Genomic DNA, 23856 nt, shown 5'->3' on the forward strand with positions numbered 1-23856 from the left:
AGCAGTTGCGGCTTGGGCGGCAGCCTGCTTCTCCTCCTCAGAGGCTGCTGCGACCCGCCTTAGCGCCGCTCGGACAGAGGCGTCAGAATGAAGCCAGCCGGAAACCAGCTCCAGGCGCCCGGCTACAAGATGGGAGTCGGTGCCCTGGAGATCTTCTCGTAGCTGGGCCATCTCGGAAAGGGAGCGATCCAAGAAATCGGAGGAGGCGGAAGGACCTGGAACCAGCGGCGCAACAGAAGGAGAAGGCGGCAGCGTAGCCATGGCTAGGGAGACTGGGGGCTCCTGAGCCTTGGTTACCTCAGTAGCGGCGTCAGGCATCAGCGCCTCCGAGCCAGCGGGGCCATGGGGGGCTAGCACCCCACCAGGGCGCTCCTCCATGCCTCGCGAGGATGACCGGGCAGGGGAGGTGCGAGCGCCGTCGCCTCCCCTCCCCACGGACAAAGGAGCGGCCGCGGCAGATGAGTCGGCCCCAGACGGCGTCACCACGTTCTCCTTACTCTTCTTCACCGCAGGCAGTGGTCTAACCAAGCGATGGAGAATGTCAGGCACCAGCAGCATAATCAAGAACAAGATGGAGCACGGACACTTACTGCTCTACCACGGAGTAGTTCACCCTCCTCTTGCTGAGCTTGAAGCCCGAGAGCCTTGTGGCTCGGGGCGTAGCTGCAAGGGCTCCAGGAGCAAGGGAAGACGCATTAGAAGGGCTGGAAGCGGCTCCAGGTGGCGTCCGGGCAGAAGCAGCCTCTCGGGAGATCAGCGCTGACCTAACCTTCTTCGGGATCGTGGGCGGATCCTCCTCCCCTTGGGTGGCGTCGGCCTCGTCGTCGTCTGGCAAGGTGCGGAGGATGTCGGCCCTGCGCGGGGGGGGGGGGGGGGGGGGGGAGGTCTCCGCCGTCCTCTCTAGGGTCACCTCTGAGTCGCGCTCCTCATCTTCTTCCTCTCTTTCTCCCCTGCGGGAGTCACACGAAGACACGTCCACCGGTGCCGTTGCCCCCTGAACCACGGGGATCGCCACTAGCACCAGGCCGCATCCATCAAAGGTAGGCATGGTAGCCACCACTTGCGCCCTGTCCTTGCGGAGGAACAAGGGGACTGGGGCACCTGCCGGATACTCCGTGTCGTCTCCGACCAAGAGGCGGAGAGCTGAGACCAGCTCATCATCAGCCAGAGCCACCAGATTCAGGTGAAGCTTGTCGTCTGCACCCTCAAGCACCCATAAGGGGCGCGAGTGCACCTGAAGTGGAGCCACCCGCTGCGTCAAGAACTCCCTCAGGAGCGCGGTACCTGTCAGCTTCGCCGCCTTCATGTTGCCCGGCTTCAGGTCGGCATTCATCTTCTCCAGCACCGACTTCGCCTGATCATCAGCGAGCTTCACGCGAGACCACCCTTCGTCAGGTTGGGGCATCTCCATTGGCAGCGCCAGCCGGGGGTGGACACACTTGGTATCCATCATAACCCACTTGCTCCGGAAGTTGTCGACCCTCTTCCTGGCCTTCGAGATTGCGTTGGACTTGCCGTACGCGAGGAAATTGGTGCATGCCGAGGTGTAGTCGCCGTTGGTTCGGAGGAGGAAGAAGTGGCGCAGCAGAGCCACGGATGACATCACCCCAACATGTGCCTCGCAGTAGTAGGCGAAAATCGACAAGAGAAGGATGGAGGTGGGATGGAGATGAAGGGCCTGCAACCTGTAATGGCGGAGGACGGCGTAGAAGAAGTCAGAGAAGGGAGGAACCAGGTCAGCAACGACGGCATTCGTGAAGAAGGGATAGAAACTACTCCCCTGAGCCTCTGGCATGGTGGAGCCAGCCTGCAGTTCGGTCTCCCCCTTTTCGTTGCTCTCCACTACCGTCAGCAGGCGCGTGGCGGCGAGATTCTTCTCCGACACGGTGGGCGCGTCCAGGGCCGGCGCGTACCAAGCTGGCACCACATCAACCTTGGCCTTGCGGGGCGCCATCGCTCGTTGAAGGGGAAGGGATCGAAGCGGATCTGGAGATTTCGGAAGCAAGGAGCAAGGAAGGGGATCTAGAGCAAGACGAAGGAGAGCAATGAAGACAAGCCTTGCCCGCGCCAGCCTTTTGTCAGGTGGGAAGTTGCCGAGGCAGTGTGGGGAAGCGGAGATGCCCACGTCCAATCAGTCGCCATGTGTCGACCAAGGCCGCAGGCTGTTGAGGCCCGCGGCGCTCCACACTTGCCCTTTGGCTTTGGCGCTAAGCCAAGTCCGAGCGCACCTTGAGCCTGGGGGCTACTGTTGGCGTTCTAGGAACGGGGGTCCCCAGACTTGGCTGCCTGCGGCGCGCAGCGTGGCTCCACCAGTGGCCCAAAACAGTCCGTCTTCATCAACCAACACTCAAGACCCTCGCGAGGGGCCAAGCCTCGCGGGGCGGATGATGCAAGGCCTCCTCAGGAGCGGCCTCACCAGGCAGGCTCGCGAAGGGGCGGAGAGATCAAGGCATGGGGTACCTCATGAGGTTCCCGTGACGCAAGCCATGACGACCAAGGCCAGGCGGGTGCCAGCGCGTGAAGTGTCCTTGTTTCCCCTTTGGTGTTAAGGGGGGCAAATGCAGGCACGGAGTACCGAGGCATCAGGCAAAGGTTCCATATCGGTGCAACAAGACCAAGACCAGCAGGATGGTAGGATGGAGGTCATCGTGGAGCCAAAGACTGCGTCATGACCAGCGCCTTTGACAGGCGAAGACCACCTTTAGTCGGGATAGCTTGTACTAGCTGTCCCCTTTCAAAATGGCTGTTGTTGGATTCCTTCCCGTTCAATATTTGAGGAAGAGGACTAGGGCCTCTATAAATAGGGCTAGCCACCACAATAGAAGGGGATCGAATCCGACCGAAACCAGAACAAGTAGAACACCACACCAGCTCAAGAACACCTCTACTCACGAGGCTGTTCATCATCAGCCCAAGAGGCAATCCACCACCACCACACAGGAGTAGGGTATTACACCACAATGGTGGCCCGAACCTGTATAAATCTTGTGTCTCTTGTGTTGTGAGCTCATCGAGTTAAGCTTAGGGATCGCGGCGAGGCTGAGAGCGAGATTCGGTAGGGGGAAATCTTCGTGCGCAACCCAGTGTTCGAACCTCAAGGGTTTTGCCGGAACCCGAAATTCGACAACGCAGGATGTCCGGGACCTATCTCGGATGTCCGGCCTCCACTACCCATAGAACAGCTGAGGTTTTGTAACCTGTTAGTGATCACGCCGGATGTCTGGCCATCTGCCGGATATCTTGGCCTTCCTGACATACCGGATGTCCGGGCTTGCCCCCCGGATGTCCGGCCCCTCTGTTTTCTGTTCTGGTTCTGTTTTTGTTCCTCGAACCTTGCCAGGACAGATGTCCGGCCCCTAGCCCGGATGTCCGGGCTGCCCATTCACTTACACTACAATGGCCATAATTGTGCTCACACTATATATAGCCCTTCTTCCCCATGAAAGAGGGTTGACCACTCACTTTGAACAAACCCTAGAACACATTTCACTCTCTCTCTCTCACTCCTCCACACCAAATCTTAGATCCCCAAGGGATTTGAGAGCATTTGAGAGAAGTTGTCCGATCAAGTGATAGATCCAGTCCTTCTCCTTCTTTGCACCAAAGGAATTCGTGATTTGAGCAAGTCTTGAGCTTTTCCCCAGCATTCTTGTTACTCTTGGAGGTTGGAGACTCCTAGGTGGTAGGAGTCTTTCGGAGAGGAATCGACCTTTGTGATTACCCCCAGAAAAGTTCGTGAGGGTTTGGAGACCACCCCAAGGTCTACCACTAGTGGTTGAGAAATGCCTCCGTGGTGTTGTCTCAAAGGGAGAATAGGGTGAGCCTTCGTGGCGTTGGTGAGCCTTCGTGGCATTGGTGTGCCTTCGTGGTAACATCCACCTCTCTAACGGTGACGTAGCTTCCCTCCAAGGAAGTGAACATCGGCATACATCCTCGTCTCCCGAAGTTGTGGTTATTCCTAACCCTAACTCTCTACTTGTGGTTACTTGTCTCTTAGCACTTACTTATATCATATTGTACTTGCTCACTTAAATACTCGTGTTACTTGCTTAGCACTTAGTACTACACTTGCAATTGTTAGGCTCACTTTCAGATTCCGCATTATTGACTAAAATTGCTAAGTAATAATTAAAATTTGTAATTGTACCTATTCACCCCCCTCTAGGTCCATCTCGATCCTTTCAATTGGTATCAGAGCCTCGTGCTCTATTCTTGTGGCTTAACCTTCCTAGAGCGAGATGAACCCCGATGATACTCCCCTTGTTGCAGATCCGAAGAACACGAATGCGGCTTACACAGAAGCCAAGTCCTTCACTTCAGAGGATCTGGAACGATCTCTTGTTAAGCAAAAAGAGGAGCATGATGCCTCTCTTGAGGCCTTGGTCCAAATGAGGTTAGCCACACTAACCACGATGCTTGCACCACTTTCTGGTGGTGCAGCCTCGAGGCCAGCTGTGCCTACTCCTTCACTTGGCCAACAACCTCCTAGCAATTAACACTCCTTGGCTTTATGAAAGACCTCAAATAGAGAAACCTAAGTATAATCCTCAAGGAAAATCTCCTTTACTTGATGAAACTACGGATTTTGCTTTGCGGAGAGTTGCTATGCAGGTTCATCTTCGATATGGAAATGATGAGATGTTGGAGATCTTGGAGTATGGCTATCAACCTATTGACCTGAAGAATCTTACTCCAAGAGAGGTATATGACAAGAATCTCAATGACACAACAACCATGTGCATAAGAAGAGGTATGACCGACAAGCAAAGGAGACCATACATACATATCGCAAGTGCCAACGAATTATGGGATACCATTGTAAGAACCAAGACCGGTACCTCCACTCTTCGGCTTGCTCAATATGAAATTGCCAAGGGGCAATTGCAAAACTTGTGTATGGAAAAAGGTGAATCTCCCAAGCAACTTCTTGAGCGTCTCATGACTCTCACCGTCAACATTGAGTCATGTGAATGTGACAAGACACAAGATGGATTCAACTTGACTGAGCGATTTATCGTGGACAAGTTGCTTCACGCTCTTGCTCCGTATCATCACCAAATTGTGTGGGACATAAGACAACACCATGGATTCAAGGAAATGACTCCGGATGACATCATATCTACCTTTCAACTCTTTGAATAGTCAAAGGCAAATGCTACAAAACATCTTGCCATGCATGGTACCTCAACATCAAAGATCAATCTTGCATTGAAGGCCAAGCATGTATGTGAAGAAGAGCAAAGTGAAGAAGAAGAAGAAGATGATAATGATGAGGATGGTGATGAGATTGATTCAGATGAGAGCCCGTCATATGAAGACATTGCTCTCTTTGTCAAGAAGTTTAGCGCCAGAAAATTCAAGGGAATATCCCAGAAGAAGAAAGTGAGGAAATGCTATAATTGTGAAGAAACCAACCACTTCTCCAATGAGTGCCCTTATGAGAAGAGAGAAGATAAACCAAGGTTCCCAAGACCTTTCCCAAGAAGAAGTTGACAAATCCTTTGAACTCCAAGCTCAAGAAGAGAGATGGGAAAGCAATGGTTTCTCATGAAGAATCTGATCCAGATGATGTTAGTGGTGTTGCCGGAGTTGCTCAAGACTCTCAAAACACTTTGAGGCTAGTGAACAAGAGTGGTGATGTGGTCACCTACAACTACATGAAATACTACAAGGGCAACGCTCACAAGTGCCTAATGGTAAAGGCCGTGGTAGAAGATGGAGAGGACCGAAGCTCTCCTGACAAGGTCAAGGTAACCCCACGATCAAATCCTCCTCTTTTCACTCCTTCTACTCCTAGTGATGAGTATCTTGATGTGGAGGATAGTTATGAGGATGATGATCTAGATGATCCTATGCTTGCTAAACATAATAAGTTCATGTGTCCCACAAAGGAAAGAAGCTCACACTACTAGGGAAAACGTTATACACAGAACTTTAGTAGTAGCGCTTGTTAAAAAAGCTCGCTACTGCTAGATAGCAGTAGCGCATGGCAAATAAGCGTGCTGCAGATGCATATATAGCAGTAGCGTGTCTCATTGAAAACACGCTACCACTACAATTTCAACCACTAAGCCGATGGGCTACACATAGTAGTAGTGATCTTTCAAAAACTGCGCTGCCGCTAATATTCTTATAGCAGCGCGTTTACGTGTAAAGCGCTACTGCTAACATAAAGAAATAAAATGAAAAACAAATAAAAAAGTAAATGAAAATGAAAGAAATAGAAAAAGGAGAAAGGAAAAATATAAAATGTAAAGAAAAATAAACGAAAAAGGGAAAAAAGAATGAAGGAATAGCTATAGCGCGTTTTTGAAAACGCGCTATAGCTAACTTAGCTATAGCACGTTTTTGAAAACGCGCTATAGCTAACTTAGCTATAGCGCGTTTTCCCTAATGCGCTACCATTATTTTTGACTTAACCCAAAAACGGTTTCCCCCTGGCCACCACGTCTCCCCCAAATCCCTCGCCCCACTTCGCCGCCGTCTCCCCTACTTCGTCGTCATTTCCTGCCGGCATCGACGCCGCGCTCATCCTCACCGTCGCCGCCTCTTGGGCTGCCCTCAACCTCACCGTCGCCGTCCTCAACCTCACCGTCGCTGCCTCTTGGGCCGGCCTCGACCTCACCACCCCCGAGCCCGCCCAGGACCGCCGCCTCCTGATCCCGAGCCTGCCCTTGCTACCCCTACCTCCGTCGCCGAGCACCTCCCCGCCACCGTCTCTCCCCTCTATGTAAGCCCCCCACCCCTCCCCCACCCCCTCTCTCTCAGCTTTTTCTTCCTCTACCATGTTAATTAGCTGTAGTAGTAGATGTTAATTAGTACTAGGGTCCATACATAATGATTTTTAGTAGTAGTAGTAGATGTTAATTAGTAGTAGTGATGGTACTAGTTAACTAGGGAATATGGTTAATAGTACATGTTTTTTAGTTAGGGTAATAATAGATGTTAAGTAGTAGATTATGTAGATGTTAATTAGTTCAGTAGGGTTTAGTTTTTGAATTGAGTTTGTTTAACTAGATGTTAATTAGGGCATTAGGGTTTAGTTTAGAGTAAAGTTTACTTCATTAGTTAACTAAATATAATATATATTTGGTTTTTGAATTGAGTTTGAGAGAGCATGAGATTTTTGTAGATTTTCTTGAAGTGTGAAACGCTAGGACATGCAAATTTGAAGTGTTCAGGATATATGCAAATTCCTCAATTGTGTTTGCACATGTTTCGATTGTGCCCAAGTGGCTTTGTTGTTTCCAGGGAATGAAGTCGAGTGGCATATGTTTTGCCAGAATGTTGATTCATTTCTATTCCGGCAAATTTCAGGTTCTCGATTTGTCCACTTTTTAGCAAAAGTCATGCCGAAATTTTCCGTGAATTTCGGCATGACTTGTGATACAAACTAGGACATATCGAGTGCCCGGGATTTGCCACACCGGGAAGGAGTCAATGTTCCTGCATGTCATTATTCATTTTATTAGATTTAGAATTAATAACTAGATTTAACCGTAGGAAACATGGCTAGCAATGATGAAGGACAGGGTTCTAGTGACTGCGACAACGTCTACCGGGCGACAGAAGAATTTTTGAGGGACGCCGACGATCAAGAGTTGATGTTGGTGGGTCCACCTGTCACATCGGAGATTGTGACTGACATCGAGACTAGCGCTGAGACTGAGACTGGCGCTGAGACTGAGACCGGCATCGAGACTGGCAGTGAGACTGAGAGCGGTGCCGAGACTAGCGGAGCCGGTATAGAACCGAAAGCAAAGAGGCAACGGCTTCCTAACAAGCTCAAGACTACTAGACTAGTGGTCACGGAGGTGGACGACGACAATTTTGAGGCAACCCCGCTCGAGGAATCGCACGCGTGCTATGGCAATCAAGTAGGTTGCATCATATGGACAACTTCCACCATCAACAATGCAAAACTAAAGAAGATAGATAATATGAGGACCTCCCTCCTAAAGAAGTTGCACCAGATATTCTTGTTCCCAGGCTAGAATGAAAAGGATTATAAAGATCCAGATAAGGACCCGACTATGAAGAAGATAAACAAACATGCCATGACCAAGTTTGGCGACGCGTTGGCCGCCTGGAAATCAAGGGTGAAATATCGGATCATCATCAAAAAGGAACCCTACTCCGAGATTGTAAAGGATAATCTGATAATCACAGAAGAGCACTTTGAAATATTCAAGGCGGCTTGCGAGGCCGAAGCTGCCAAAAAAAAGTCGAAGTACATGAAGGGGCTTCAACAGAGGAACATTGGGAGCCACCACCTCAGAAGCCATGGTTACAGCGGGAAGAGGTCCATATGGGCCAAGGAGGACGTGGATGCCGCGAGTCTGGGCATCCCAGACCCCTTGGCGGAGTTCACCGTCCCAAAAGAGCGTGACGTCCTGAGGGCCCGACACCGTTGGGACCCAGTGAAGAAGGTTTTCAAGATGAATGGGGTCACGATGGAGTTCATGAGACTACTGGTAATTTTAGTTTCTGATCAATTCGACTACATGTTAGTCATATTTGTAAACGATCCTTGTGCATTTTGAAGAGAGAGCAGCATAGGATTGCGGCCGAAAGCGACTTGCCGTCTGAGGCGTTGGCGAGGCCCAAGTGGGACACTCCATTCAACCAGGCGTTGAGCATATTGAAAGGACTCCTGGTGGAGACTCGACCGTCGTATGGACGCGTGCACGGTGTCGGAGATGGCGCCACGTGGAAGAAGTACTACCATGAGACCACGGAGGAGAGAAAGGAAAGACGGAGGTTAACTGAAGAAAACATCGACAAGAAGGTTGAGATTGTGGTTGAGAAAAAATCATCTGAGACAGTCGCAACAGCGGTAGCTGCCGCAAAATAGGTGGTTGTAGATATGTCTACTACCTTGGTTCCGGCCGTTTTCAATTGGACCAGGCAAAATCCAGGAAAAAGTGCAGCGGACTTTCCCCTTGCTGACTTCTTGGGGAGCATCTCGACTAGCGTTGCACCAGCACCTATAGCCGCACCTGCTCCTGCACCGGCTCCTGCACCTGCTCCCAAACCGGCTCCCGCACGTGCTCCGGCACCGGCTCCGGCACCGGACGTGCTTGGCGGTTCTTCGTCTTTGGCTGAGCTCAACGCCCTCATGGTATCTGTCGCACCGACCCTCTTCAATAAATGTATAATCTCCCGTTTTCGTTGCCTTTTGAATGTCTCACGTCACAGACTTCTCTTTGCAGGCTGACGAAACCCCGTGCACCTTATTTTACACCATCAGCGACCAGAAGGTGGACGTGGGGAAGGCGGTGATAATGGAGCCGAAGGAACCATTGTTCCACAGCCGGCCAATCCCCCCGGATGTCTTCAAGGTTTCCGTGGCCAGTGTCAAATCGGGCCATGAGAATTTGGCTCCTCTGGTACTAGTGAGGGATGACGACGAGACCACGCTGCAGCTTGGTGATTGTTGCAATGGGTGGGTCTTGTTGTGGCCAAAGAGTCTGCTTCATCTGGAGGTGGCCGGGAGCACACCCACGAGCACGCAGTTGGGTATGAACATCAACACCTCACCTACTCAATTAGCATCGGCTGTCGTGCTGGGTGATAGCGGAGGGGGTGAGGAAGAGGCTCCATTAGTCGTTGGTGATGTTGCCATAGATGAGGATGAGGATGATGATGACACTCAACAATATGTCAATACTGGCGCCTACTTAGGGTTTGAGCGTCATGAGTCGGTGCCTGAATTGTCGCCTCCGGAGTCTGAACGTATTATGGACAACCTTCCGGTACCAAAGAAATCTAGGAAGAGACCGAGGATAGGCAAAAAACCAGATTCTATGATCCAGCCGCCTCAGCAGCCTCTGGTTCAAGACCGTATAGATATTCCTGGTGCGGCAAAATGGCATATCGCCGGTGAACCAATCCTACCAGAAGCAGCGATAGGGGCCAGATTCGGCGATCTAAGGAGACTTCATGACGATGTGCTGCGGAGAGAGAAAGGACTCATCGCCTCGAAAAATCCAGGATACCCACTCTACGTGGTTAACGTGCCGTGGCAATTGTCGTACGTTGACACATTCCCCGCGGACAAGTTCTTCCTTCGATTCGATTACATCTTCGACGTGTATCACTAGAAGAAGCTGGATTTTATGTTTGTCCATCTTTATGCCTTGCACATGAACTACCTCATCGGGGTTGAGCAGATACCTTTTATCTGTGTCGCTGACCCGTACTTCATGCACGACAGCTTCTTGGAAGTTTGCGTAAATCACTGTGAATTCGCGAGGGACTACCTCGTCAATTTCATGCTTGCCAATAAGTACAAGGAGGCGATTCTCGTGCCTTATTATATCCTGTAAGTCATCCGCACGGATATCCTTCCTTCGATTTCAATCATTCATTTGCATGGTGGAGGTTAATTAATTTGAGGTGTACTTATTTTGCGCAACGGCGGGCGCGCTGTCCTCATCATCCTCTACCCCTGATACTCCCACGCTCTTTACTTTGACTTGTCGAAGAACATTACCAAAAAGGATTACACCCACATCAATTCTGTTCTCGATAGTGCTATCTTTTACTACGGCAAAGGGGGTGGAGAGGTCAATGACAAGAAGACAAGAAATGACAGGCCCGCCTTCAGCCATAAGACTGACTTCTGCTGCATCCAGCAACTGAGTGATTCTCTTAATGATGTATTCTATGTCCTACACCACATGCTGGAGTACATACAGGATCACCAGAAACTTCGCATGTCACCTAAATCCGGCGATGCCCATATTCTGCAATGGGAAAAGCACATAGGAGATATCGAGGATCATCGACTTCGAGCTGAGTTCTATCACATCCAGCGTGAACTTGCCCAAATTATCATGAAGGAGGTCCTCGAAAAAACAGGGATGTTCTATGAAGAAGGAGAAATGTCGTGGGAAGACGTCCAAACACGCGTAGCCTCTCAGCGTCTCGACATGAAGCCTTTCACTAAGCTCGAGGACTTTCTCCCTGCCATGGATGGATGGCACGTCATGTTGGAGTGATTGTCGATATATGACAATGTGTGTTCGTTTAGTCCATACTTTCTGTATGACAAAACTTTGAGTTATGCACGACGAAACTTTATTTGTGATGTAATTAAACTGTCCTCCTCCTCGACTAGCGAAGATCACTCTAGTTAGGGCATTTTGGGTATGATGAACTTTGTTATTTATGCTTATGATATGTTGCTTCTATTTTTGCCAAGTTTGTCTCTTTCTGTTGCTCAACTATATATGTTGCATATCATTGACTCATGTGATGATGCAGGTGCATAGATCAATGATGGTGAAGAAGTGCTACGCCAGGAGTATACGACGAGTGGCCGGATTGTCAGGCCCAGGTGTACCGGTTTTCGGTTTCTGAGCGACAACCAGTAGTTAGTTTAGGTTCATGCTAATGCGAGAGAGGGATACAAACTCATGTATTTCATTGTTCCGCTCTCACTCATAGTGTAGCTCTTCTCGCGTATATCATTGTTTAGATGGATGACGATGTAGTTGCAAGTAATCGAGACTTGTATCGCTATTTTCGAGATGATGACGAGAGACCACTTTGTGTTGGATGATGATTATGATGATGACATGATTTGATGAGACTATTTGTATGTATAAGCTATGATTACATTTGTATGTGTATGATATGCTAAAGATTATTGTATAAAGCCTGTTCAAATACAAAACAAATATGCATAAAAAAACATAAACTAATAAAACTAGCAGTAGCGAGAGGAACAAAGTTAGCAGTAGCGCTCCCATACTTCTAAAAAGCGCTGCAGATATTAGCAGCAGCAGTCTTACCTAAAGTGCGCAACTGCTAGCCATGTATAGCAGTAGCGTGGGACAACAGGTGCTACTGCTACACCTTAGCTGTAGCGCCTTATCAGTAGCGCAACGTCCCGCGCTACTAATAGACAAAATACCTGCACTACTGCTAGGGTTTTCCCTAGTAGAGTCACTATGTTTCGTATGCTTATGGAGATGGTGAGTAAGCACACCATCACCATTAAGGAACTCGAAACCCTCGTCACCGAGGAAAAGGAAAAATGTGAAATCCTTGAGAAAAAAGTCCAATATGAGGAAGCACGAAATGATGAACTATGCTTAAAAATTGGTGCAAACATTGATGTTCGTACTAAATATCTTGCCTCCTTGAAAAAAGCTATTGACTCTTGTGAAGAGTTGATGAATGATAAAAGTAAGCTTGTGAAGTCTCATGCTTCTCTCTCTAAGGATTGTGAGCTCCTATCCGTGTCCCTCAAGACTAAGGAAGAAGAGCTCACCCTTATTACAAAGAGTTTTGAGACGCTCAAGCTTACTTATCTTAAAACTCTAGCCAAGGCCTACTCTTCTGCTATTATCAATGTTGATGCTTGTACTACTAACTCTAGTAGTGATCTAGCATCTATTCTTGAGGAGAATCACCTTCTCAAGGCTCAAATCGAGAAAGGTCTCATGACATGTGCTCAAGGGCAAAAGAACCTTAATGAGGTATTGAGCCAACACAATGAGGTGTTTGCCAAATAGGGACTCGGGTTTGACCCAAGCACAAGCAAGAAGAAGACGTCCTCTCAAAAGTGCACCACTCCTCTAAAAGAAACTTATGTACGAGAAGGGCACAAGGAGAAATGTAAGGTTGCTAGTGGGAAGGCCACAAGGGGCATGCCCACTCTCAACAAGCCAAAAGAGTTTATGTCTCCGTCCTATGTACTTCGTAAGACTAGGATGGAGAAGTTTATGCAAAATTTGTTGGTCCTCGAAATGCATTCCGGTTCTATGCTATTTGGGTCCCTAAGACCCGTGTGACTCACTTGAGAGGCCCCATTGCAAAATGGGTGCCTCTAACCAAGTCATAATTGTGTGTAGGTTGCTTTCTCCGGTGGAGTAAAATGGGTGATTGATAGTGGATGCACCAATCATATGACCGGAGATAGAGAATTGATCTACGATTTCATGGAAGCTATTCAACCATTTATGAGCATTATGTTTGGTGGAGGTTTAAAAGGACAGGTACTCGGGTTGGGTAAGGTGGCTATCACAAATGACATGTCTCTAGCAAATGTCATGCTTGTTCAATCTCTTAAATATCATTTGCTTTCTGTTTGCCAATTGGCTTCTGTTGGTTATGATACACTCTTTGGACTAACGGATGTGAAAGTCTTTAAGAGATATAATCTTGAAGTGGCCTTTGTTGGAGAGTTGGATGGCAACCTTACACGATTGGTTTCTCGAAAGAGAGCACATTCCATGAAACATGTCTAATGGCCAAGGCTGATAAGGGGTGGCTATGGCATCGTCGGCTAGCCCATGTTGGCATGAGAAATCTTCAAGACCTCTTAAAGGGTAATCACATCCTTGGACTAACCAATGTCTCTTTTGAGAAAGATTGTGTGTGTAGTGCATGCATAGCCGGGAAGCAACATCAATCAAAGCACCCACCCAAGAATATCATGTCTACATCAAGGCCTTTGGAGCTCTTTCATGTGGATCTCTTTGGGCCTCCTTCATGGGATAGTCTGGGTGGGAAAAAGTATGGACTTGTCATTATTGATGATTACTCAAGGTATACATGGGTGTTTTTCCTCAAGTCCAAGGACGATACAAATATCAACTTCATTGATTTTTCCAAGCAAGCACAATGCAAGTTTGACAAAGAGATCTTGGCAATAAGAAGTGACAATGGCTCTAAGTTCAAGAACTATACCTTGGAAGAATTTCTTAGTGATGAAGGGATTGAGCATCAATATTCAGCTCCATACACTCCTCAGCAAAATGGTGTAGCCGAAAGGAAGAACCGTACACTTGTGGAGATGGCAAGGTCCATGTTGGATGAATACAAGTCACCACATAGTTTTTGGGCCAAAGCTATCAACACTGCATGCCATGCATCAAACCGGCTCTTCCTCCGCACTATATTGGAAAAGACTCCATATGAGCTTCTAACTGGGAACAAGCCAAATGTTAAGTACTTTCGTGTATTTGGGTGCAAATGTTTCATCCTGAACAAAAGAGAATGGTTAGGAAAATTTCAATCCAAAACAATTGAGGGCATATCTGTTGGCTATGGATCAAACTCTCACGCCTATAGACTCTACAACAAATCCAATGGATGTGTTGTAGAAACTTGTGACGTGGTGTTTGATGAATTTAATGGCTCCCATGGGGAGCAAGTTGATCTAAGTGATGTAGGTGAAGAAGATTCTTCTCAAGATATTTTGACCATGGGTGTTGGTGCACTTCTTCCAATGGAACAAGAACCTCATGATGATGATGAAGAAGATGGAAGCTTCACACATCATCAAACTACTTCAACACCCATACCGCCACAAGCTCCTATTGCTCAACCGATGCCCTTATCCCAAGTAAAAGAAGATGATCAAGTTCCTCTTCATGATAATCTTCAAGAACAAGATCATCATCAAGGGCAAGAACAAGAAAGTCCAATCATTAATGATGAACCTCAACAAATGCAATATGAACAAGAAGATCTTCCACCACACATTAATGATCCATATGTTGAGGACATGGATGATGGACATGAAGTTGAACCTCGAGAAACTCTAACCTCCATCATGCCTCGAGTGGCTGATCATGTTGATGTTGACAAAATTCTCACCAACATATCAGAAGGTAGAGTCACTCGTAAACAGGTGACAAACTTTTGTGCTCACTTCTCGTTTGTGTCTAGTGTTGAACCTCTCAAGGTGCAAGCACTAGTAGAAAACAGGGCTTTCGCCCAGGCCAGTTTAGCCCATTAGTCCCTGTTCAATCCAGAACCGGGACCAATGGAGCTATTTGCCCTGGTTCGTGAGCCCAGGGGGCCGGCCGGGCCACGTGGGCCATTGGTCCCGGTTCGTCCGGACCTTTTGGTCCCGGTTGGTGGGACGAACCGGGACCAATGGTCATGGCTCCTGGCCCACCACTATTGGTCCCAGTTGGTGGCATGAACCGGGACCAAAGGGTTACCTTTAGTCCCGGTTCATGCCACCAACCGGGACTAAAGGGTTGGCCCTCGTTGCACCCAGCTTTTAGTCCCACCTCGCCAACCGAAGGGCGCCCACACATGTTTATAAGCCCGTCCCTCTCTGTGTTGTTGATCTCCTCTCAAAGTGAAAATAGATGCACCTATAGAGGAAATTGGACCTAAATTTATAAATAGAAATTGATTATGAATTTATGTTTAATTTTCTCTATAAGTGCATCTATGTTCACTAACAGAGAAGTTTTTATTTTTTGTGACCTAAAAGAAAAAATAAATCACCAAAAAACTGTAAGTATTTATTTCTAAGTAGAACTGGAAAAATAATGGCACTAGTAAAGTTAATCACAAACTTCAAATTCACACACATTTCAAAGAATTCAATTTAACTATTCACACAAATTTCAAAGAATTAAAAAATAAAGCAAAAAACCAAAAGAAAATAATTAATGCAGAAAACAAAACAAAAAAACTGGAAAAAACTAAAAATAGCAACAATAAGTATTTTATTGTAAGTAGAAACAAAATAAAATGAATAAAGCAACAAAGAAAACAAAAAAAGAGTTTCCAAATTTGAAAACTAATGGCACTAACAGAAAGTTTATAATTTTTCTAAAACTAAAAGCAAAAAGAATTAAAAAATAAAGCAAAAAACAAAAGAAAATAAATAATGCAGAAAACAGAACAAAAAACTGAAAAAAATAAAAATAGCAACAATAAGTATTTTGTTGTAAGTAGAAACAAAATAAAATAAATAAAGCAACAAAGGAAACAAAAAAGAGTTTTCAGATTTGAAAACTAATGGCACTAACAGAAAGTTTATAATTTTTCTAAAACTAAAAGCTAAAAGAATTAAAAAATAAAGAAAAAAACAACAAAAACTAAATAATGCAGAAAACAGAACAAAAAACTGAAAAAAAATAAAAATAGCAACAATAAGTATTTTGTTGTAAGTAGAAACAAAATAAAATAAATAAAGCAACAAAGAAAACAAAAAAAGAGTTTTCAGATTTGAAAACTAATGTCACTAACAGAAAGTTTATAGTTTTCTAAAACTAAAAGCAAAAAGAATTAAAAAAAGCAAAAGACCAAAAGAAAAATAAACCAAAACCAAAATAAACTAAATAAAGCAACAAATAAAACAAAAAAACAAAAAAAAATGCCACCTACTGGGCCCCCACGGCCTGAATACGACTAGAAACCCTTTGGGCTCCTGAAAATTGGCCTTTGGTCCCGGTTGGTGGCACCAACCGGGACTAAAGGGGGGCATTAGTCCCGGTTGGTGCCACCAACCGGGACTAATGCTCAGTGTATATAAACAACACTTGTGAAAATTTTCAGTTTCATCGCGCATTTGCCCCCGACGACGCCGCTAGACTGCCCCGCCGCCGTCGCCGTCGCCCGTGCCCCCGAGCCCACACCGTCGCCGGCCGCGCCCTCGAGCCCAGACGCCGTCGCCACCCCGCGCCGCCCCGACGTCGTCGCCACCCCGCGCAGCCCCGACGCCGTCGCCGCGGGCCACCCCGGCCGCGCCGTCCCGACGCCGTCGCCGCCCCGCCTCTGCCTCGCCGTCGCCTCTGCCTCGCCGTCGCCTCTGCCTCGCCCCGCGCCGCTTTGGTCAGGGCCGGCACCGCCCCCTCTTCCCCCTTTTTTTGCAAATATAGTTTTTTTTCCTGATTATGTGTGTATATGTATGAGTATATATGTATATGTGTATATCTGTTTATATGTCTTTTTTTAGATTTTTTTGTTTTTTGCATTTTTATAAAAATGTATATATGTTCTCTGTGTATATATATGTTATGTTTATATGTATGTATGTTATGTTTATATGTATGTATGTTTATATGCAAAGCATATGCAAAGAAAAATGTATGTATGGTCATATGCAAAGATTTTTTTTTGTTTTTTGCATTTTTATAAAAATGTATATATGTTCTCTGTGAGCGGGGCTACTCCGACAAACAATATGAAGTGCGTAAATAACAATATTCACAATTTTATTTTATTACCATCATTTGTGTTGAGTTTCATTCATTCATATATATATATATATATATGTATTGACCCCCTTCTTAAAATTAGATGTTTCGGATGCGGGATGAACTCCTAGCACCAGATCGCATGCGAGCAATTCAAGAGGAATTGGCGGCATTCTTTCTTGACCACGTGATCTCTGAAGACGGAGAATACTATGTGGACCACGCGTCCGTATTTTAGGAGATTATATATTTGTAAAAGATAATTATTGTATATATGTAGCCGGTAGTGTCGGATAGATATACGAGAACTTGTTTGTTCGACCAATCTCTCGGAGAAGGAGAGGTGGTCGATATCACTTCTCTCTGTATGCATATATGTTCATGACAATCTTCTATTTGCTTACTAGCTAGCTAGCGTGTCTAGCTAGTCCTCTCTATACGTATGTATGTATGGTACGTAGCGTCGACCAAGCACGGACAAAAGAGAGGACACTTCTCTCTATTAATTAGCTAGCTATAGCACAATATATGAAACACCTAAATTAACCCCCCAAAACCCCCCAAACCCCCCCCTTTAAAAAAAACAAAAACCACAGCCACATAAAAGCTGACGCGTGGATGCCTATTGGTCCCGGTTGGTGCCACCAACCGGGACCAAAGGCCCTCCTGCCTGGGCTCAGGGGACAGGCCACGTGGAGGCCCTTCTGTCCCGGTTCTGGATTGAACCGGGACTAAAGGGGTCAGGGCATTAGTACCGACCCTTTAGTCCCGGTTCATGAACCGGGACTAAAGGCCCTCACCAACCGGGACAATAGGCCCTTTTTCTACTAGTGAAGATGCATTGATGGACAACGATTGGCCCGTTGCTATGCAAGAAGAGTTGAATAGTTTTGAACGCAACCAAGTGTGGTCATTAGTCAAGAGGCCAACTACAGAACACAATGTCATTGGAACAAAATGGATTTTCAAAACATGCAAGATGAGAATGGTATAATCATCCGCAACAAGGAAAGGTTAGTGGCACAAGGGTACTCACAAGTTGAAGGTTTGAACTTTGGTGAGACCTTTGCCCCCGTTGCCCATCTTGAATCCATTCTCATCTTACTTGCTTATGCTACTTTCAATGGATTTACATTACATCAAATGGATGTAAAGAGTGCTTTCCTTAATGGTCCTCTACAAGAAGAAGTATATGTGTCACAACCACCTGAGTTCGTTGATCCCAATCACAAAGACTATGTGTATAATCTTCATAAGGCTCTGTATGGCCTCAAACAAGAACCTCGTGCTTGGTATGATCATCTTAAGAAGTTTTTACTCGATGATGGCTTTGTGAGAGGGGTGATTGATCCCACTCTTTTTACTAAGAGGGACAAGGGTGATTTGATCTTATGCCAAATCTATGTAGATGATATCATTTTTGGATCTCCTAACATTCATTTGTGCAAGAAGTTTGCGGATTCCATGACCAAGAATTTTGAAATGTCACTCAACACGGATTTGAATTTCTTTCTTGGATTTCAAATTCAACAATTTCAAGAAGGAATTTTCTTGTCTCAAGCAAAATACCTCAAGGATATCCTAGAGAAGTTTGGCATGACTGATGCTAGTCCATGTAAGACACCCATGCCAACCAAAATTGTACTCACTGAAGACACCAACGGTATCCCTTTCGACCCATCTAAATACCGCTCTATGATTGGCTCATTGCTTAATCTTTGTGCATCTATACCAGACATCATGTTCAGTATATGCACGTGTGCTAGATTTCAAGACTCACCTAGGGAAAGTCATCATAAGGAGGTTAAGCATATTCTTAGATACCTTGTTCACACCCCAAAGTTGGGTCTATGGTACCCCAATGATGCTAAGTTTGATCTCATTGGGTACACGGATGTGGATTGGGCCGGAGATAAAGTGGATCGTAAGTCCACCTCCGGTGCATGTCAATTTCTTGGTCGCTCTTTGGTAAGTTGGTCATCAAAGGAACAAAATTGTGTTGCTCTCTCCACCGCCGAAGCTGAATACATTGCAACCGCCAGTTGTGCAACTCAATTACTATGGATGAGGCAAACTTCAAAGGATTATGGTATCACCTACAGACATGTGCCTCTTCTCTGTGGTAATGAAAGTGCCATCAATATTGCTGAGAACCCCAAAGATCATACTCACACCAAGCACATTGATATTAGGTATCACTTCTTGAGAGATAATGTGGAAAAAGGTGACAATTATATTGACCATGTTGGCACCGATATGCAACTTGCTGACATTTTCACCAAGCCATTAGATGAAGCAAGGTTTTGTCAACTTAGGCGTGAACTTGGTATCTTGGAGCTTGACAACATTATGTGAAATCTAGTACCCATTCATGCATGAACTTAATGTCTTGTCTTGATGTAGGCATATATTTAGGGGGAGACATTCAATTCATGTGTATTCTCACCCTACATAATGCATAAATAGAACAAACACTCTCAAAGTTGTTATGGTTCTCGAACCATGGTACTTTAACATGATGGAGTCGTGACTATGTGCCCACAGTCTACATCTTTGCGGCACTATATTCCATATGCGCAAACATGGTGACCACGGTCACCGCTTGTGCATTGCTTGTGTGGACCTTTCAGTACTTATTTTCGTTGGGTTTTTATTACATCTTAGTATGGCCTTCAATTATTCAAGTTTTCTTTTCCCCATAATTCTCAACAAAACTCCTTGGGGAAGTCTATATCAAATCATATTTGTTGGTCCCTTCCACATCTCTCGCCTGCCTGGTCTTGTTGTCCAGTGACCGGACATCCGGCTCCTCAGTCGGACATCCGGGCCCTGGAGCAAAATCCTTCTGAGCTCAAACTGCAATCGTGCACTTTCAGTGGCTGGACATCTGGGCTCTTGCCGGACATCTGAGCCCTGAACATTTTCCTCCTTGACCCCCACACACCGGGTATCTGGGCTTATACCCGGATGTCTGGCCCATTGGCGCTGATTCTTCTGCTCTCTGACCTCCGCTTGCCAGATATCCGGGCCTAGCCACGGATGTCCGGCCCGTCACCCGCAGCCGCAGCCACATATAACTGGGGAGGGGCATGGGATTTGGGGGGCAGTTCCTCACTCACTCTCGTTCATATCCCCATCTCGCCACAGACAACCGCCGTCGCCCGGCCGTCTCTCCGGCGCTGCCCCGGCCCTCTCCTTCTACCTCCGGCCCTGATCTCTTGCTCACGGATTCTCCTCCTCCCGATCTACAATTCTATCCAATCCATTTCTTGGGTTGTGGTGTGAATCCCTCGGGGGGGCCGGTTTCATCGCCAGAGTTCCTCATGGCGCGTACCAAGAACTGCGGCCCCAATCGCCCCGAGCCTTCTTCCCAGGTTATGGATGCTATCTCTCCTCCATTCTACTTTTATGGTGACCAAAAAATCTTAGGGCTTCACTCTCTCATGCATATCTTGGCGTCTATATCTCTCTAGAGTTTTGGCGTCTCTTGCCTAAGCCTAAAAATCCTTCTATGTACTCGGCTAATCAATTTAAATCATGGACATGTCACAATTTTTGATCTACCACTGGACTTATTCTATGGTCATGCTAAAAAATGTTCATCCCATTGTTTAATTTGTTTTATCCGTGTTCATACTTGTTGGCTCCTTCTCATCGGGATCTATCATTGTCCATTCCAGTTGTTCGCCGACAAGGCTCAACCGACTCCGATGAGCATGCTCGGCCTAAGAAGAAGAAGACCACCACCAAGAAGAAGAAGCAGGCACCATCCACTAGTCCGTCGGCCTCGGATCCAGATGATGCGGACTATGTTGGGGAGGAAGAGGATGAAAGTGCACCAAGACACTCCGTTGGACAATCCAAGCCTAGTACTAGGAGGGCGCCGGTGCCTCAAGTACGTGGTTCTGCAATGCCCGTTGTCCATGGTCGTCGCATCTCCATGGAGCTTCCTGACAGCGGGGATCGCCCCACTCACAACTTCAAAACTGTGGGGGCGGGTCAATATCTTGTGTTTCGTCGGGATGTCAATCAATATGAGATGGTGGCTGATGCCGAGGATCCTCGGTTCTGGACTCGTGTGCAGCAGGATCTCTATTCCAGTTTCGTCCATGGGCGTGGACTTGCTCCTCACTCATACTTGGATCTCAACTTCCTGCGTGATCATCCTGCCATGTTTCCTAACAATCCGGTCAAGATCATTGATGATATGACTCTTAGTCCCGCAATGACCTTCAGGTGTGATTGGAATGAAGCTGCCATTCTACAGTTGTATGCCACCTGTTTCTTTGGTCCGGACAACACTCTCACCTGGATGACCGTTAACACTACTTTGAGCATCACCTATGACAGGTTTGTTCAGATTTTGGGTCTCTCCGATGTTGGCCATTGCATCCACAATATGGATCCAGAGTACAAGCCCAAAGGGATTGACGCTTGCTTGCCACTTGTAAAACCTACCTCTCAGCTCACTAAAGAAGAACTTGCATATCCACTCAATGAGGTATCCATCTTCCGTGCTCCTTACTACATCCTCTATCAGAGTGTGCTTCGCACTCTCTATCCTAAGAAGGGAGATCGCTCGAGGGCTTACAACCATTGCATTGACTTGATGGTTCGTATGCATGACAAACCCACTAAGCCTCTGGACACAACCCATTTCATTTGGCATGAGATCCGTCTTTGCAGTTTCATTCAGATGCGCCAGTTTCCTCATGCTCAAGCTCTGATTGATCACACTGCTCCCTTTAAGGTGGTTAAGACTGCTATTCATTCCATTTGGAAGCCTCCTCCTCATATGCACGTGGTGGCTACTGCTCAGACTGCTGCTCCTACTCAGCCTAGGTGGTCTGCTAGTGGGACTCAGCCCACTGTTTCCTCTGTTCCATCTTCCTTGTTGGTTCCTCGTGGACGCCTTGCCTCGTTCTTCGGCAAGGCTCAATCTGCTATCATGAGGGCAATCACTTTCAGCTATCAGCGGAATCATGATGTTCAGAAGCGCCTCATCATCTCGAAGAATCAGCTCAAGCAGCGCCTCCGTGACCGTGGGAGTCCCGTGAGTGATGATGATCCTATTCCCACGGCTCCGTCCACTTCTACTTTCGGTTTCCCATCTCATGACGAGTATCTCGAGTACTTTGTTGATAATGATGACATCCGCCGGGAGTGACCGAGTCCGTTTCGTTCTTCGCCCCTTTTTACTTATTGCTGTTAAAGGGGGAGAAGTAGTATCTTAGTATGGTCATGCTATGATGTGTTGGCTATTTGTGTTAGCTCTACTATTATTCAAACTTTTTATGTTGCTACCTATGTTATTATCTTGATCATGTGAGACTATGTTGTTACCTTGTGGCTATGAAATGTTTTTAGTCCATGTGTTATGGTGGTTTCATATGCGCATGTCTCTCACATATATATCTCCTAGAGATACATATGCATCCTAACATATTCATCTCATGCTCACAATAAGGGGGAGCTAAATTCAAATAGAAACATCAACATACTTTGTATTCTTGCTCTCATGTTTGTCAACGCTAAGATTATTTATTGCAACTGTGATACTACATGTGTGATTGTCATCAACAAGCAAAAAGGGGGAGATTGAGAGAGCAATCATGCCCTTACATCATGTTTTGACGTTGATGACAATATACATGTAGGGGACTAACAATGGTTGTTAAGTAAATCTCAGGTGCTAGTCCCCAGTTCATCGAAGTGTGTGGATCAAGAGCATACAAAGTGATTTTACTCAAGGATGAAGCATAAAAATTGATTTCATATTTCTTTTCTTGAGTATAGGATCCCGCACTATTAAGAGGGGATCGATAGGGTTAGTTAAAGGCTTGCTCTTGCCACAAACCTCATTGCCATACATGCACATGCTAAAATCTTCATGTTTCTGTCTCTTTCCTACCGGATGTCCAGGCCTCACGCCGGATATCCGGCCTTCTTGTCAGGACCCCGACTCAATGGCACACCGATCTAGCATGTAACACCTCATATCACTTTGCGGCCTCACGCACGATATTCCCACGGGTGTCGCCTTACCAGGCCCGGGACCGTTTGCGCCTTTTGGCACGCGTATATGATAGTGTCGCTAGCATCGATACGACAAGGAGCCCGGGCTGACATGGCTACTCATGATCCCAAAGTGACACTAACTTACAGGGATAGGCATACATGACCCAACAACGAACGTGTCGGTCATTAGCGAGTGAATCCGGGCTGTAGCAACTAGGCTAACAGGACTCCGGTAAACCGGGCTGTAGCAGGCTAACATGACTCTGGTAGACACCGCGTGACATTTCCCCGAAGGGACAGACACAGGAACGAAGAAGGACACATGCCGGCCAGCCTAAGTGTTCCAGAGTAGTAGCAAGCTACCAAGGCTCAGTGGAAGCACTAGGAGACATTTCCCGGTAAGAGAGGCTACCAAGGATAAACAACTAGATAGTCAGATCCCACACATACCAAGCATTTCAATAACATACACACAATATGCTCGATATGTGCAAATACAACATGGCATCACAACATGACTCTATAACTCAAGTATTTTATTCAATAGGCTCCGAGGAGCGAGATATTACAAGCAGGGGTCTCATGACCCAACATTCAGAGCATACCAGTCAAAGCACAAGCGGAAGCTTAACATGTCTGAGTACAGACATCTAGAAATGAAAAAGGCTGAGAAGCCTGTCTATATACCAGATCATGCCGAGGGCACAAGATCGTAGTTGAGGTAACAAGCTAAACGTCGAAGTCCACATGGAACTACTAGCGAGACTGAAGTCTCTCTGCAAAAACATAAATTAAGCAACATGAGTAGAAATGTACCCAGCAAGACTTACATCAGAACTAACTACATATGCACCATTATCAACAAAGGAGTGGTGAGGTT

The sequence above is a fragment of the Triticum aestivum genome, chromosome 3B (genome assembly GCF_018294505.1).
Source record: "Triticum aestivum cultivar Chinese Spring chromosome 3B, IWGSC CS RefSeq v2.1, whole genome shotgun sequence".
Lineage (NCBI taxonomy): Eukaryota > Viridiplantae > Streptophyta > Magnoliopsida > Poales > Poaceae > Triticum > Triticum aestivum.